This window comes from Panthera tigris, chromosome C2 (assembly GCF_018350195.1).
Source record: "Panthera tigris isolate Pti1 chromosome C2, P.tigris_Pti1_mat1.1, whole genome shotgun sequence".
Taxonomy (NCBI): domain Eukaryota; kingdom Metazoa; phylum Chordata; class Mammalia; order Carnivora; family Felidae; genus Panthera; species Panthera tigris.
This window is the reverse complement of record NC_056668.1, coordinates 41,358,306-41,375,779: the sequence shown is the minus strand read 5'-3', so window position 1 is coordinate 41,375,779 and position 17,474 is coordinate 41,358,306. Positions and strand designations below refer to the sequence as shown.

The window sequence follows — 17,474 nt, the reverse complement described above, 5'->3', positions numbered from 1 at the left end:
TTGAGAGTTTACTCTCTCTCCCTTTCTCTCTCAAAATAAATTAATTAATTAAAAAAAAAATATATATATATCCTAAAACTAGAAAAATGCTCTCACCTAGAGTGAGAAGTTACATAGGAGAAGGAGACACAGCTTTTTCCCAGCAAAATGTGGGTCCTATAAGCTAAAACAACAATTACTGGTCAATACCCCAATAGCCCAAGATTAAGAGTTTTAATCTGGTGCCTCTTTTATATATATTAAATGATACATTACTAAAATGACTATCTTATTAAGAGAAAGAAGTTGATGACAAAATAGGCTGCTATGAAACTGGTCCAGGCTTTAATGCAGATTAGTAAATGCAGAGTTATACAGGGAAAAAAATATGAAAAAGGGGTAACAAGAAAAATTAAAACAGTAAGAAGAAAATAATTTTTAGTAAGTTAATGACCCTCTTTCAAATAATGTCTTGGTGTATAAAATACATTTTGGTTATATTGGTATTTGAGAGGGAAAAATTATTTGATCTTTGCTTTTGCTGTTCTGGGTATAACTGGATATACATGTCCTCTGGAAAATGAAGAATGGAGACATGATACACTTATACAGTGAAATGTATTATATTTTAACTGAAATGTTTCCTAAAAGAATACACATACAAGATGGGGCGCCTGGGTGGCTCAGTCGGTTAAGCGTCCGACTTCAGCTCAGGTCAGATCTCGCGGTCCGTGAGTTCGAGCCCCGCATTGGGCTCTGGGCTGATGGCTCAGAGCCTGGAGCCTGCTTCCGATTCTGTGTCTCCCTCTCTCTCTGCCCCTCCCCCATTCATGCTCTGTCTCTCTCTGTCTCAAAAATAAATAAAGGTTAAAAATTAAAAAAAAAAAAAAAAGAATACACATACAAGAGAAAAGGGTTGGAAGGGAAAGAGAGGCTCAGGAATCACACAGTTAATCATCTTCCACGAAGCCTTCCTATACTTACATTACACCACTGAAAAATTATGACCCTTCAAGGTACTACAAAAATTCTGTGGTGTCACAGCTGACTTGCTCAAGGCTCTTTCAATTAATTCTTCTTTAAAAATTTTCTTTGGATGGGGCATCTGGGTGGCTCAGTCGGTTAAGGGTCTGACTTCGCTTAGGTCATGATCTCGCGGTTCGTGGGTTCGAGCCCCGTGTCGGGCTGTGTGCTGACAGCTTGGAGCCTGGAGCCTGCTTCGGATTCTGTGTCTCCCTCTCTCTCTCTGCCCCTCCCCCGCTCGCACTCAAGCTCTGTCTCTCTCTCTCTCAAAAATAAATAAACATTGAAAAAAAAATTAAAAATTTTCTTTGGTCATTACATAGACCTATACCGATATTTTCACCTTATGTTATCTTGTAATATGTGTTTTGTAAAATCTGCTATCAAATGGTTTCAATTTCTATTCTGGGGAGACATCACTTCCTGGGAACCAAGGATTGAATGTACACTGGGTATTTACTTGCCTAGTTCCAGACCACTGCAATTGGTAGCCTCTTGAATCAGAAACATGTAATGGGTAGTCCAGAGGACAGTGACATAAGAGAAGTATAACCCTCAATAGTTGATAATTGAACCCCAGTTATTTATTTATAAAGGAAAGGCAATATTTTCTCTCATTGCCAGTGTAACCTGAGCCACTGACTGCATCTAATGAAATAATCAAAAAAACAAATTTCAATGAAGAAGCAGAAAATATTGGGCTAAAGAGGTTTCCAGGTAAAGAGATTGGCTTAGAGATGGGGCTTGTATGGTTTACAATTTGTATTTGAATTACACATGATATACTTACACGCCAAATCTACTGACAGACATGGAAGAGATTCATTATTTTAGCTGTGGTATATTCAAGCTACATTTACTATTATTCTGCAGCTAAAATATGACCCATCCTTAGAATCAGGAAGTCAAAACTTCAAAATTCAACTCCTAAAGGATCTGGTTTGGTGTGTTTGTTTTTATTGGGACTTTCCTCCTTCTGGGTTTGGGAATTTCTAATGAACCTCCGAGGTATCTGTGGTTTAGAGATTGGACCAGTTAAAGTAATAACAAAGAGGGCTCAGTATTTCTTTTCTAAGTGAGCCAAAGCTTTTTAAAATTATCTCCATGGGAAAATATTATGCAGTAAATGGTTGAAAGATTTTTACTTTGAATCAGACATGCCTTTCAAAGCATTACTCCCTTATATTTTTGTACCATTCATTACAATGCCCACTTAAGAACATTTCCTTCTTGGTTTTTAGGAAGTGAACCCTTCTATTAAATCCAGAAACACTCTTGGGTTTGAATTAGCATAATCATTCATAGTTTAATGTTCTCCATCTCACCACCCCAATCCTGATTTCCTCAACCTGTTGCTGTCTGGAATTTCCTGTTTGGGTCTCAGGACTCACTATCTTTACAGACTAACCAGTTTGAATTTCAGAGTTAAACTTCTTTATATATTCTCCCTCACCAACAACCCTGCAAGCCAACAGCTTCAAAATCTGAAAGCTGATGGCTTTTCTTTATTCAATTCTACTTTTCCATCCCTGTTTCAGTTCAAACTCTTGTCGTTTTTCACCTGCATTGGATTCTATAGTTTTCATCTCAATTTTTCCAGAAATGCAACTTTCTCACCTTTTGATGACTTATCATTTTATAAAGTAAATGAAACATTAACCCTGCCCTCTTTGAAAATTTCATAATTTCAAATCAGTCTTTTCTAAGCTTATTAACTAAATACAAGAAATGAAAGAAAGGTCTAAGAATCTAGTTTTAAGAAGTTTGTATTGGGGCGCCTGGGCGGCTCAGTCGGTTGGGTGGCCGACTTCGGCTCAGGTCATGATCTCGCGGTCCCTGAGTTCGAGCCCTGTGTCGGGCTCTGTGCTGACAGCTCAGAGCCTGGAGCCTGTTTCAGATTCTTTGTCTCCCTCTCGCTGACCCTCCCCTGTTCATGCTCTGTCTCTCGCTGTCTCAAAAATAAATAAAACGTTAAAAAAAAATTAAAAAAAAAAAGAAGTTTGTATTAGAAAACTCTTAAGATCTCACATTTGGGAAATTCTGAACTACAATGAGAGATATCAATTGAAATTTATTACATAATTATTTAAGATTCTTCATAAGATGGCAACACCCATACCAGCTTTATTATTATTGCTCTCCTTTCAAACTAAAACTCTGAAGATGATTCCTTCGGTCATCTGTCCACAGTGTGCTGCTACATTAGCTGTCTGGAACACTCAATCTTTTCCTTTTCCATGTGAAAACGCTCTTGTATTTATAATCCTTAGAAATCCACGGCTAATAGAATTCTCCCATGAAGCCCTTCCTGAGTCCCTTAGGCGATATTAAGCAGCTTCTTCCTCTGTTCTGATGTACAGAATAGTTGTTCATTCTCTTATTGTTCAGCCTACTGCATTAGGTTGTAATTGCATAATTTGCTTACCAATATGTCTTCGCGCTACATTATAAGCCCCTCAGCGTCTTCAGTGCCTAATGCCATGACAACCTTGTATAAAACTAGCTATGCAGTTTGGTTAGTTTTGCAGTAAACTATACAATATATTTTGTGGTTATTTCCTTTCAAAGATAAGTTCCATTTAGCTCTTGATGTTAAAATAATAAAATTCAAACCAAAATAAAAACCATAATATGTTTAGCAGAGATACCCCTTATCTATAAAATTATGTCATTAATTGTCTATAGTAAAGAGAAAAGTAATTTCTACGGTTTAAATTCTGACATCATCTACTAGGGATAGCAGCAGAATCCATCGGTTAAGGGCTCAGTCCCACAAGATTGTCACCCATTTAGATACCAATTGCAAGTAGTAGGTTCCCAGATCACGCAAAATTTCAGTTTGACTTGGCTACAAATCAAAGGTTCCCATGACCTCTTCCTCCCCTTTGATTTATTTGCTAAAATGGCTCACAGCCCTCAGGAAAATACTTACCTTTATCAATCCATTAAATAATATAAAGAGATATCCAAGACAAGTCAGGGAGGGTCCCAAGCACAGGAACTTCTCTCCTGGTGGGGTTCGGGTGTGTCACCTCCCAGTATATGGATGCGCTTAGAGACCTGGAAGTTCTCCACACCCCATACTATTGGGATTTTTACAGAGGCTTCGTCATGTAGGCATGATCAAGCTTAACTCCATGTTCAGCCCTTCTCCCTTCTCAAGAGCCAGGGTGGCAGGGCTGAAGATTCCAAGCTTCTAACCGTGACTTGGTCTTACCACTGACCAGTCCTCATCCAGGAGCCATCCAGAAAACTCACCCAGAGTCACCTCATTAGAACAACAGACGCACCTCTGACCCGGGAAATTACAAGAGATTCAGGAGTCCTGTGTTGGCAACTGATGTCAAAGACCAAGTACTAGAACAAAAAATGCTCCTATTGCTCTATCGCTTAGAAAATTACAAGAGTTTGGGGAACTTGGGTGGCTCAGTTGGTTGAGTGTCTGACTCTTTGTTTTGGCTCAGGTCATGACCTCGCTGTTCATGAGATTGAGCCCCATGGTTCTGTGCTAACAGTGGGGAGCCTGCTTGGGATTCTCTCTCTTTCTCCCTCTCTCTCTCTGCCCCTCCCCTGTTTGTAGTCTCTCTCTCTCTCTCTCTCTCTCTCTCTCTCTCAAAATAAAGAAATATTACATTAAAAAAAAAGAGAAAATTACAAGAGTTTTAGGAGCTCTGTGCCAGGAACTGGGGACAGAGACTAATATATATTTTCTGTTATCTCACATATGTAATACGGCTTCGAAAATATATGGAAGGTAAACCACGGGTTTCTAAAAATAATGTTGCAATATGAAAGAGGTTAATATTGATAAGCAGCTATTTTAAAAACTCTTATTGTTCACTTGGAGTTGACTAATGTCTAAAATAAAGAATCATGTAGGTAGGAAATAACAGAAATTAGAGCAAATAAAAGTCTTTTCTTAACTATTTGTCTTTGAAAAGTGCAGCATACTAGCAAACTTATCATAAAAATACTGAGATTCCTGAAGAGGTTCTATATATCTACAACATGATTACATTTTAGACAAAAATAAAATATGTTCCTTAGATTTGCTGAGATGTTCTACAGTATTCTTTTCTCTTTAGGTCTTTTGGAGGACCATGCATACTTTCAAAGTTTCTACAGTTTCAGATTCTAGTGAGCCCTATCCAAAGACATCATGCTTTGGTATACAAGGCAATGATATTGATAGTTGGTTCTTCATCTAAACATTTGTGTGTGTGTATATGTGTGTGTATTTGTATGTGTGCGTTTTAACCTAATGTTCTTTCTTACACAGATGATATAGTGCTCCTGGAAGGTCTAGTTGTGTATCACTCTTTATGTGAGACAAATGAAATTCACCTAAATCTGGGGTGTTCTTCTTTTTCTTCATAAATTACACATGAAACATAAAGTACTTTCAAAATTCCTAGATAGGCATTTGGCTATGCACACATTATTTTGAAATACACAATGTTCTTTATTTCTGAAAATATCTGCTTTACAATTTTAGCTATTTTCCTAGGCCTAAACTTAGAAAAATGTATTCCAGAGATAATATAAGTAATCTACATGGAAAGGATAGAATCTTCCCTCCCAGACAGCCAAAAGTTGTTTGAGTAATTCCTCATTTCATATCTCAATATCTTAAAGTTTCTCAATATCTTAAAATTTCCAGACGCTATATCTTGACTTTGTGAGTCTTAATATCTAAATCCTGATTATTTGTTAAAAGTTGTCCTTTAGGTGTTTTCCTAGTTATATATTTAGAAAAGTTGCTTTGATGGGATTTTAATATCCCAAGTTCCCAACCAATGTAGCTTACTTTCAACAATATCCCCTGCATGTTGTCCTAATTGAGTGGTATCCACAAAATAAAGACAATAGAGTACAAGCTTCAAAATTCAAGTCAGTAATCAAAGTAAATAACTAAATATGAACTCTTGGGCAAAATCAGATAATACCTCATACAACTTTTTAGTTCAGACAAGGCCATTTTAGTATAGACTGATTCAAAGATTAAGAGGGACAATTGTTCAATGTGGCTAATGGAAATATGGCGGTGGGAAAAGGATTATGGTGCAAAGTCAAGCCCAGGTGAATGAAGAACCAAGTTTAGATTATAACTAAGCTAACCACATTGTGAGTTTTTGCTTGTTTGTTTCTTTTAAAGGGCTGCTGAGGTAATAGGTCTGTTCTGACTCACAGTCACTCAGGGGTACAGCTGCTACATTGCAGCATAGGACAGATGGAACTGCTCTGGACCTTGGTGGCACCCTCTGTTGAGCCTGTGACACAGAGCTTGCTGCTTTCTAATTTACTGCAGGAGTGGAGAGGTACAACTTAAATACATTGTGAGTACAGGAGAGGACTGACATTTATGCTGGTTCCACTTTACACATAATGGTAGGAAATATAATCAAAAAGATTACCCTCCTGAGCTATTTGGTTTATGTGCTCAATCAAGACAGAAATGGGGAGAAAAATTTATGTTATATAATTTTCATATATCATATAGTTTTATAGTTTATAGTTTTATATTTATTTATACTTTTTATATTTATTTATAATTTTATATTTATTATCATAATACACAAAATATATACTAGAGTTATAGTAAACAAGACAAAATATATACTGGCCTTAAATAAATTAAACTTTTTTGTTGGCAAACTAACTGTAGACAGACAGAAAAGTCACTAATAGAAATACACTATATTTTGAGTGAGGTAGGTATCTTTGTCAAAAGTCATTGAATTTTACACTTATAATTAATATGATTCACTATATATAAATGTTGCTTCAATTTAAAAAGAGGCAAAAATAGAATTTTTTACTCAGATCTTACAATGTCACTGTATTAACCATCTCTTCTTATTTTCTGTGTTCCTGATGCTCTGGCATCTGAAGCCTTGCTGACTGGGATAGACTGCCTCTCCCAAGGCCAGACAATTCCTAGGAATAGCAAAGACTGACCAAGGAGGGTGTTTTTCATAGGCAAACTAATAAATCCAGAGCCTTCTCTATCTAGATTTATACCCCAGGAGGCAATATGTCTCTGCCATAATCATCCCACGGCCAGGTACCAGACAGCTAGGGAGTCCCTATACCTCAAAGTCCACTGAAATTGTTCAAACTAGCCAATCGTAGGTCTACTTATCTTGCCTCACCTTTCCCACAGAAACCACAATAAAGGCTCTTGCCCATGCTTTCTGCCTGCTCCTTCCCCCTCCTGACCGACCCAGCCATTTCTCTGTGTGACCCTCTATGGTGTGGCATTCTCCCCTTCCCCTGAGAAGTGTGAGGAACAAACTATCTACTTCATAACAATCATCTCCTACCTGGTCTCTCGGTCTCACTATACCTGAATAATAATAAACACGATATTTTCAGAAAATTATAGTAGTGGAATATTGTCTAGAAGTTATTTGAAGCAAGTAAAAGACCTCTTCTTGACAGCACTATGAGCTATCTAAGGAAATACCTGGCATGCACACCGTCTTGTTGTAATTTTGTTTTTGTGTCACTCCAACAAATCCAGAGATTTCCATGATGCACTGTCTTTGATGTCCAACCAACTAAGGTTTAAAACCAGCCTACAGTAGTTTTAATAGTACAGAGTTTTAACATTTTATGCTATTTAAGGAAGAGATCCTTCTGTACTTAGAGGCTTGCTATCTGCTGGGCTCCTGGGTCTCTGCTCATCAGCTCCATGGTTTTAGCCACATCACATCGTTAGACACTAGACACTAACTCATAAGCTAATGCTCTTACCTGGACCTACTCCTACGTGGCATACTTGAGGCCCAAGGTAAACCCTTTTGTTCTGTTTACTGGATCCCTCCTTTATACAAGTAAGAAAAGAAAAGAAAAAGGAGAACATGATCCCTCGTTGTGTCAGTCCAGAATTATTCAAGGGTTCACTTTTAAACCATTGTTGTGTAGGGTCAGTTGGGGTCTCTGTCACAAGTAATAAATAGCTAACTTTAATTGAGGCACCAATATTTGAAACACACACACACACACACACACACACACACACACACACACACGCATGCATTCATGAATTTGTTGAATTCAAGCGTGGCCCTATAATAACTTACTTTCACTTACAAACATTCTTGGGTGAGTGAGAAATTGATTTACTCCTGAAGGAATGACAACTGTCCTTATAAGTATCACATGCATGAGTGAGCAACCATTATTTCTCACTGTTGTATGAATCATGAATTTTTATAGTGCATTATCCCTCCATAAATGTACACCATAGAAGTATATGTTATATCTAGATATTATCGATTCTGTGTGTGGAAGCAGAAAAAAATGTTGAGAAATTCTGCTTGGTGTATGGCTTATGAAGGCCGGGCCCCTATGGCTTGCATATGTCCAGCGATTCTACCCTGAGTGCAGCAGAGACTAACTGAAGCAGGGAGGGAAGTCCTCTTTAGGAATCATGGAGGTTGATCTCTTCCTTTAGGGAGGTAAAAGCCCAAACCTCCCATACCAGAAAATCTGCAAAGGCTGGTCCAACATTCAAAATCAGATTTTCAAAATTAATTCAGACCTATCCAATTTACTTACATACAGAAATACTCATTGGATTGAAAAAAAAAAGGCGGGGAGGGACCAAGGGAGTATTCCAGGAAGGAAGATTTTTGGTGAGTAACTATATAGAATATTTGATTACCATAAAATCATCTTCCTGAGCAGCCCTACTATTTTTTTAATGTTTATTTTTGAGAGAGAGGAAGAGAGTGCAGGTGGAGAGGGGCAGAGAGAGATCTGAAGCAGAGGATCTGAAGTAGGCTCAGGGCTGACAGCAGAGAGCCAGATGAGGGGTTCCATCTCACCAACCATGAGATCATGACCTGAACCAAAGTTGGATGCTTGCTTAACTGACTAAGCTACCCAGGTGCCCCTGAGCAGACCTACTTCTATATTACCTTGATGCTAGTGACTTATTTATGATATATTTATACTGTTGAAGAAAAAATAGTCTTTATTTGTTAATTTGAAAGAAATCACCTGAAACTTTTTTTTTAAATTTTTTTTTCTACATTTATTTATTTTTGAGAAACAGAGAGAGACAGCATGAGCAGGAGAGGGGCAGAGAGAGACGGAGACACAGAATCAGAATCAGAAGCAGGCTCCAGGCTCTGAGCTGTCAGCACAGAGCCCGACGTGGGGCTCGAACCCACGAACCGTGAGATCATGACCTGAGTGGAAGTCAGACGCTTAACCGACTGAGCCACCCAGGCGCCCCATCACCTGAAAATTTTTAAGTAAAATAGGAAAGAGTCAAATGCATTTGACAATTACATGAATCCTCATATGCACTCCACATCTCTTCAAATTATGCATCCCAAACCCATTATCTAATTTCAATTAAAATTTAACAAATTAAGTAGTAAAAAAGAGGTTGTGTTTATTAATTTTTTGTAGTCTAGCTGTCTGAAGGATGCAGGTGGGAAGTATGCTAATTCGGGTACGTTTGCATATTTATACAAACAAAATCCACACCAGCAGAGACTTACAGATTTCTAAAAGCAATCATGCCTGAAAAATTTCTATTTGGCTGTAACATTTGCATTGTTCATGCTTGCATTTAGTAATACTTCCCAAACTCTTTTTGCCCCAAATTCCCTTTCTCTACCTCATATCACTTGATTAAGAAATGCAAACATTTAATTGCAATAAATAACATTTTATTCCCCACAAACAGATTCTAAAAAAATATAAGCAGAAAACAAAGGGGAAATTGCAGAGGAAGACTACCTGCTGCTTAATTTCCACGATGCCTGTGGTTTGACCTCTTTAGCTCCAGGAACAAGATTAATTTATCTAAAGAATTTTTGTCAAATACCTTTTGAGCTAGCATGAGTTTTGGAAGAATTCTAATTCTCAAGTCCATCCAAATAAGGAAAATGCATCAATACATATTTTTGCAATTATGTAAACTCCACATGAATGACCTTAGAATTTTAAGGACTACAGCAAATTAATTTTCACATGCAACATAAAAATTGTAGCTTATTCAAAAGAAAAAAAAGATTTAAGTTGTTCCATTTTTGGACTGCATAAGTAAAGCTAAAAAGAAAATTATGTGGATACCAAAATAGTAATACTTGTTAAGTATTTGGCTTTCATTTTTAATGTGTGTAGTTAGTTTCCTGCATTTCCAATTCCCAATAGCTAACAGTCTTTAGTCTACACAGAGCAAGAGTTCTTAGACAGAGCTGTGTAAACTTCAGTTTGCACAGGAAGACGGTATATTTTACCTAAAGTGTGGAAAAATTCTAAACATTCATTCCCCAGCTTGTGAACTAAACTCAAGTCACTTTGTGTTGTTTTATTTGTGAAAAACTAAATTCAACATAAAGACTCTTAAATTAGAATTTCTATTAAAAAAAAAAAAGCTTCAACAAAGGCAGTGATAATTTCATCATTTACTTATTAGGGGGTTAAAAGTATCTTAAAACTGATGTAGGGCAATGGTTGCATCAGTCAGAAGAGTTTCTAAATATTATTGAATTGTACACTTGAAATGGGCAAATTTCATGAGACATAAAACACACTCCAATAAAGTTACATATATATATAAAAGAATAGGTATATATATATATATATATATATATATATATACACATATATACATATATATGAATAATAGTAGTATACATCGTTACTGATATTGAGAAGTGGTTACACTAATTGTATGGCTTTGAATAATTTTAAACATTTTTCTACTGTGTTCCAAATATTATTTTTTTCTAATTTTCAGGCTTGTTTGTTGAAAAAAAAAGGACACATCTGTGTAAAACCATTATATAGGCATTATTACTTGTTACAGACTTGGTCTGTCAGATTCCTTCTGGAATTGAAAAAAACAATAAGCCAAGAATCATTACTATTCACATTGCTCAGTCTGTGGTTTCACTTTAGAAACATGCTTTTCAAGTTAAATTTCCTTCAAAATGCACCTAGCTAGAAAAAAATAAGGGAAAAATGCTAGAGGCAAAGCAAACTTGAGGTTTGGGATGCCTGGCAGTCCATTCTCCAAACACAACTGGGTTTTTCTATCCCAGTTACAATCTAGGAGGCTCACAGTTGGTTTTCATACATGCATTTATGGATCTATGTATCTATCTTACTTTCCTGGATGGTTAACGTGTGGTACTTTCATTTTTTTTGTTAACCTTGGGAATAAATGACTGTCAATTTGATTTGAGGCTATAATGGTTTGGTTTAATACTCTGAAAGGGGATCCTGAAACAAGAGTTCTGTAAGGCCAGATATTGGGTCCTACACAATGTATAAAATTTGCAAATGAGTACATGTGGAATGAATATTCCACTACGTTTGTATTCCATGCTAAGCATCCAAATGCATAGCCAATTACACATAATCAATATAATGCCCGTGTTCTTCTCATTTATGAATTAGAAAAAAAAAATGTTGGTTAAGTGGCTGACTTAGGCTCAGGTCATGATCTCTTGGTCCGTGAGTTCGAGCCCCACGTCGGGCTCTGTGCTGACAGCTCAGAGCCTGGAGCCTGTTTCAGATTCTGTGTCTCCCTCTCTCTGACCCTCCCCCATTCATGCCTTGTCTCTCTCTGTCTCAAAAATAAATAAACGTTAAAAAAATTAAAAAAAAAAAAGAAAAAAAAATGTATACAAACACATTGGTAAGTTCTTTTGGTAATTCACCACTAGCTTCTAGTGAAATGGTGGATCATGAAATCAGACCAGAAAAAAATCAACCCAAAGAAAACATGTGTGAACAACAGCAAACCTATGTCTTTGTTCTAAAACCTATATCAATTAAGCTTTGTAATAAGAGATGTTACTACAAAAACTACAGACGCAAAAGGCAAATTTAGAGAAAAATTTTCCAACACATTCCATGAAGTCAGCAGGGTTTCACAAGAAAACAATCAGGCGATTGTAGGAAGAAAACATGCAACCAAAGAATTTATTCAGTTAACATCTACAATTCAACAAAATAACATATGTTCAAAGTCACTTTTTGAAGATAAATTAAAAGGTCCTTATGGACTACAAATTGCTAACTACCAATGTTCATTTAAGGAAAAGGCGAGTAATATTGATGACTAACTATCCCAAGAGTGCCAGTTGCAAAACCAGCTTTTGAATACTTAGTGTTGACTTCAGTGGTATGTTTGAAACCTTAAATCAACACATGTTTAATCCAAATACAGGTGGAAGATATGTAATATAGATGAAACTATTTATATTTTTAATTATCAAAATGAATATAAAATTATAAAAAACTATGATGAGTCCAAATATTTTATGAGATTTGAACACAAATTCTTTAAACTACATGAATCATCAGAAATCCAATGCCAGTGAAAAATTATAGACCCATAGTTGATATTTACAAAAAGAACACTGATGAAATATAAAATCTGAATGCAATAATCTTTTTTTTTAATTTTTTTTAACATTTATTTACTTTTGAGGGTCAGAGAGAGACAGAGCACAAGCGGGGGGCGGGGGGGGGCAGAGATAGAGAGGGAGACACAGAATCCAAAGAAGGTCCCAGGCTCTGAGCTGTCAGCATAGAGCTCAATGCAGGACTTGAACCCACAAACCGTGAGATCATGACCTGAGCTGATATCGGACACTTGACCAACTGAGCCACCTAGGCACCCCATTGAATGCAATAATCTTAAAAGTTCTACACAGAAACACATATTTATATGTATGCACTATGCAATATATTTAAAATATATAACATATCAACTATCACAAATATATATGTACCATTTATATACGTATCTTATCTGCAGTTTTGCTTTCCATGGTTTCAGTTACCTGTGGTCACCCATAGTCCAGTGACAGATGATCCTCCTGACTTATCATTAGAACGTCAGTAATACCCTAATGCTATGTCACAAGACCTATGTCATTTACCTCACTTCCTCTCACGACATAGGCATTGTATCATCTCACATCATCATCATAAGAAAGGTGAGTACAGGGGCTCCTGGGTGTCTCAGTCAGTTAAGCGTCAGACTCTTGATTTTGGCTTAGGTCATGATTTCCTGGTTTGCAAGTTTGAGCCCCATGTCAGGGTCTGAGCTGACAGCATGGAGCCTGCTTGGGATTTTCTCTCTCTGCCCCAGCCTTGATATCAATCTCTCTCTCTTTCAAAATAAATAAACTTAAAAACAAACAAAAAGAGTGGGGAGTACAGTACAAAAAGGAATTTTGAGAGAGAGAAAGATAGGAAAAGACACATTCACATATTTTTTATTACGTTATAATTGTTCAATTTTATTTTTAGTTATTGTTAATCTCTTTCTGCCTAATAATAAATTAAACTTTAGCACAGGTATGTATGCATTGGAAAAAATAGTATATATAGGGTTTGTTATTGTCTGTGGCTTCAGGCATCCCCTGGGGGTTTGGAATGTATCTCCCACAGATAAAGGGGCATTATTGTATACATTTACATGTATATCCACATATATATGTATATCATGTATATATACATATACATTTATATGTATATGTGGATATACATGTATATCATATATATATATATACATTTCCTATGTAATGCTCAATTGCTGATCAATTTTTTATGTTAAACTCACACATTCTTTTATTTAATTCTAAAAGCTATTTTAAAAAATGAGAATTATTTTTTCTGATTCCACAAAAAGGAAACCTTGAATTAAAAATATTAAGAAACAAGGGGCACCTAGGTAGCTCAGTCAGTTAAGCATCTGACTTTGGTTCAGGTCATGAGCTTGTGGTTCGTGACTTCGAGCCCCGCATTAGGCTCTGTGCTGACAGCTCAGACATTAGGAATTTTTAGCTTGCTTCAGATTCTGTGTCTCCCTCTCTCTCTGCCCCTCCTCCATTTGCGCTCTTTCTCTCTCTCTAAAATAAATAAACAACAACAAAAAACTATTAAGAAACTCAGCTAAAACAACAGTTAGCAAACGGTGGTACTCCCCTTATTTTCACATATTTCTTTAATTTGAATCCCTCCATTCATACCTACCAATATCCTTTGCAATATAAATAATGAGATAATTTCTGTTTCTATTTTACAGAAGAGAAAAAAAATGGTCATTTTTTTTAAAAGAAAAACAGTTAATAACTACAATTAACCCCATATTCTTCTTTCCTACTACTCTGAATAAGACTAAAGAAGTATTGAAGTTCTCTGGAAAGACACTTAAGACAATATAATTTGTATTTCATTTAATAAAGCAATAATCCTAACTAGTCTTAAAGCTCTCCTTATTATTGTTCTGAGGCACTTTCTAAATTAATAATGTAAAGAATATCTCTTTAAATGTTCCCTTTTGTGTATCTTTGATTAATTCCTTAGTAAAAAATATCAAAGTAAATACCATAAAATTATTTCTTTCCCAAAGAATTTGTGTCAATCTGTTACATGCCAGGCACTGTGGAAGGTACAATGGTTTAAACAATGTAAAAAGCAGATGGAGTCTGCCTTTATAGAGATTGAAAACACTCTCATCACTAGAGTTGGATTTCTTTACAAATTACTGATACCCCATGTTCCCTTAAATGCATATGGAACTTATTTACCTCAGTTAAACACTAACTGGTTTGAAGTACTCCAACCCATCCAGGATACCTAATGTGTATTTTGTTGGTGTCCGAATAATATCCCTTTGGAATTTACAAATGTAGGGTAACTTTTCTATTTCAAGCTGCCAGCACTTACTCTACTTGGGAGGGCTTCCTCTGAGCATCAGAGTCAGTTCTGCCAAACACTTGAGGCTGGAAGTTTTAAGAATTAGTACTCCTTCAATTACATCTCATCCTTGGAACAGCTTTCAGTCAAGGACTGACAGGGAGTTAATGTGTAAATACCCAAGCTTCCTCTTCATTTGGAAGGGATAACTCTAAAGCAAATGTGCTACACCAGCTCTTAAGGCTCAGCAGCAGACTTAATTTCTGGTTTCTTAAAGGGTAACCTGACCAATACCTCACCTTCTGGTGGTTTCCTTCATTCCCTATTTCATTTTAATACTCCCCTGTGTCTCCTGGGATAATCTCCCCAATAAAAAACTTGAATTCAAATTCTATCTCAACATCTACTGGAAAAATACAAACTAAGACACCTTGAGTCTATGAAGATTATCTGGGATACTGATGACAGCCAAGTCTGTCTAGAGCTCTATTTAGATTTTCAAGACACTTAAGCAATTTATGTCTGCTCTAGTTAATAGCCAACTCTGTCATTAGGAATTTTTAGTCTCCACTGGGTCTGAGCTTAGGAAAACCAAACACAAAAAACATAGCAAGTTAACAATTACATAGAGCTAACACGCACATGCATATATTCCTACTACAGCATTATCAACGTCTCCAACTCACTCTTGATGTTGTAAATTGTAATACAGATGATAATATTGGGAATTGAGTAACATGACTAGGGTTGTTATAGTGGGATGAGACTGTTTGTGATACTATATGGAAGATTTGTGGCATCACTTGTGTTCAGTGAGGTCTCTCTTTCTGTCTACTCTAAGTAGGGGTGACTCTTCTGACACAAATGGTTACTTTTTAATAATTTTTATCTGGTTCTCCTATGCTCAGAATGCAGCATCCTCAGGTTCGAGAAGCAGAGGTGTTTCATTACTTGGCCATTCTTGGGGATTCCCAAGCAAATACCAAAATGTATCATGACAATGGGCCCTCAACAAGAAGCAGGCATCTCAATGCATACCAGACCCATAGAATTTTTTTAAGTGGAAAACAGAGAACAGAGTTCCACTGATCTGTTGAAACTTGCCTTCTTATTCTCTGGTGACATTGCTGGAATATCTCATACTTTTCTGTTATTTTCAACTATTACTACCCAATATATCCCAGTATAACATGGCAATTTTCCGGGTTTGAGAGATAATGGTTGGCACTTTTATTCCTTCTTCCTCTCTTCTGGTCTTGTGGTGGTGTGAAGAGGTTATGCATAAATGAAAAAGCTCACACTTACTGTGCACCCAACTGCACTGTATTTGTTGAGTTCCACTGTTTTCTTGGCTGATATCTGCTTTTAGAATTGTGTGCTGGCTATCTGTAGCTACTCATGACCTTTTTCAGAAGATTTTGTAGGTCTCCATACTGTGTGGGCCCATTTTGAGCCATTTAAAACATCTCCAAGATATATTTGGCCCCGACTTTTAAATTTTTCTTTTCAATGTGGTATACTTACTGCATTTTTGTACTATTTTGTGATCTTAGTTGCCAATTCCCAAGCAATAAAAAAATAACTACACATTTTAGCTTTTAGTTTGGAAACTCATTTTTAACAGATTTTTCTATTGTCCTAATAACCTCTTGATATTTATTATATATAGTACTATATATAGTACCTATATCATAATAATTGGACCAAATGACTCCATCTTATCTTAGAGTAAAACTCTTGTACCTAGGATGAATAAAGCCGTGTAATTACACCTTCATCCTACTACAGCTCTCAAAGTTTTACAGAGTGAAATTTAATTCTATTTTGGGGTAACATGTTATAGAAGCTCACAAATAAAAGGCTGGAATTGGATTGAAAGTGAGCTAAAATAGATCTCTGAATAAATCCTTCTTGTCAATTCACATGGTGAGTGAAAATTAGAGTCCAGTAGGAATCAGAAAAGAAGGCAGATAAGCAAGTCGCTTCTGGGAGAGATTCCTTCATAGCAAGGTGATGACATCTTGGTATCCTACTGTCTAACAGACTTCACCGAAAGAGACACCTGTCATGTAGGAATTGAAATGAGTGGGCTTACCCAGAGATCTTCTGTTTCTTGCTTCCTCCATTCCCACATTGCCATTTCATAACAATTACTCCCAAAGTATTGTTTTATGAGGGAAGGCAGATGTTAGAAAGAGATGTGAAATACATATAAGCTTATGTAGATAGCCTACATGAAATGAGGAAGAAACTATATGCTTGTAGTAAGTTTTTATCTTGCCTAAGAATCAGTTTAAAAAATAGTTTTGAAGAAGTTATAAATGAACAATACAATTTCTTTAAAAGCAAACATCAAAGGAGATGAGAAAAAAGCCCAATTTATGTCTTAGAAGGTCAATATTTACATAGTACTCGTCTGTAAGTCTTTATTCTTGCAAAGATTTGAAATTAATAAAAATTCATTTCAAGAAAAAATATGAATATTATACAGCATGGATTCTACTTGTGCCAAACGAATCAAATTAGAAAGATACAAGAATAAAAACAAGACAAACAAATAAAACAAAACAGGAACCGACTCATAAATACAGAGAACATACTGATACTTGCCAGAGAGGAGGGGGGTGGGGAGATGGGTGAAAAGGTGAGGGGGATTAAGAGTTACAAACTTATAGTTATAACATAAATAAGACGCGGGGACACAGAACACAGCACAGGGAATACAGTCAATAATATTAATATAATAATAATAACTTTGTGTGGTGACAGATGGTAACTAGACTTACCAA

General features: G+C 36.2%; 1 protein-coding gene and 1 non-coding gene across 4 annotated transcripts in view; both read right to left on the bottom strand.

Moving 5' to 3' along the window:
* EPHA3 (EPH receptor A3) overlaps positions 1–17,474 on the bottom strand; it is a 344,884-nt gene that overhangs the window by 79,554 nt on the left and 247,856 nt on the right. The window lies entirely within an intron of this gene.
* On the bottom strand, positions 9,158–9,242 carry TRNAG-UCC. Its single transcript has one exon. It is a non-coding gene; the product is annotated as a tRNA-Gly (tRNA).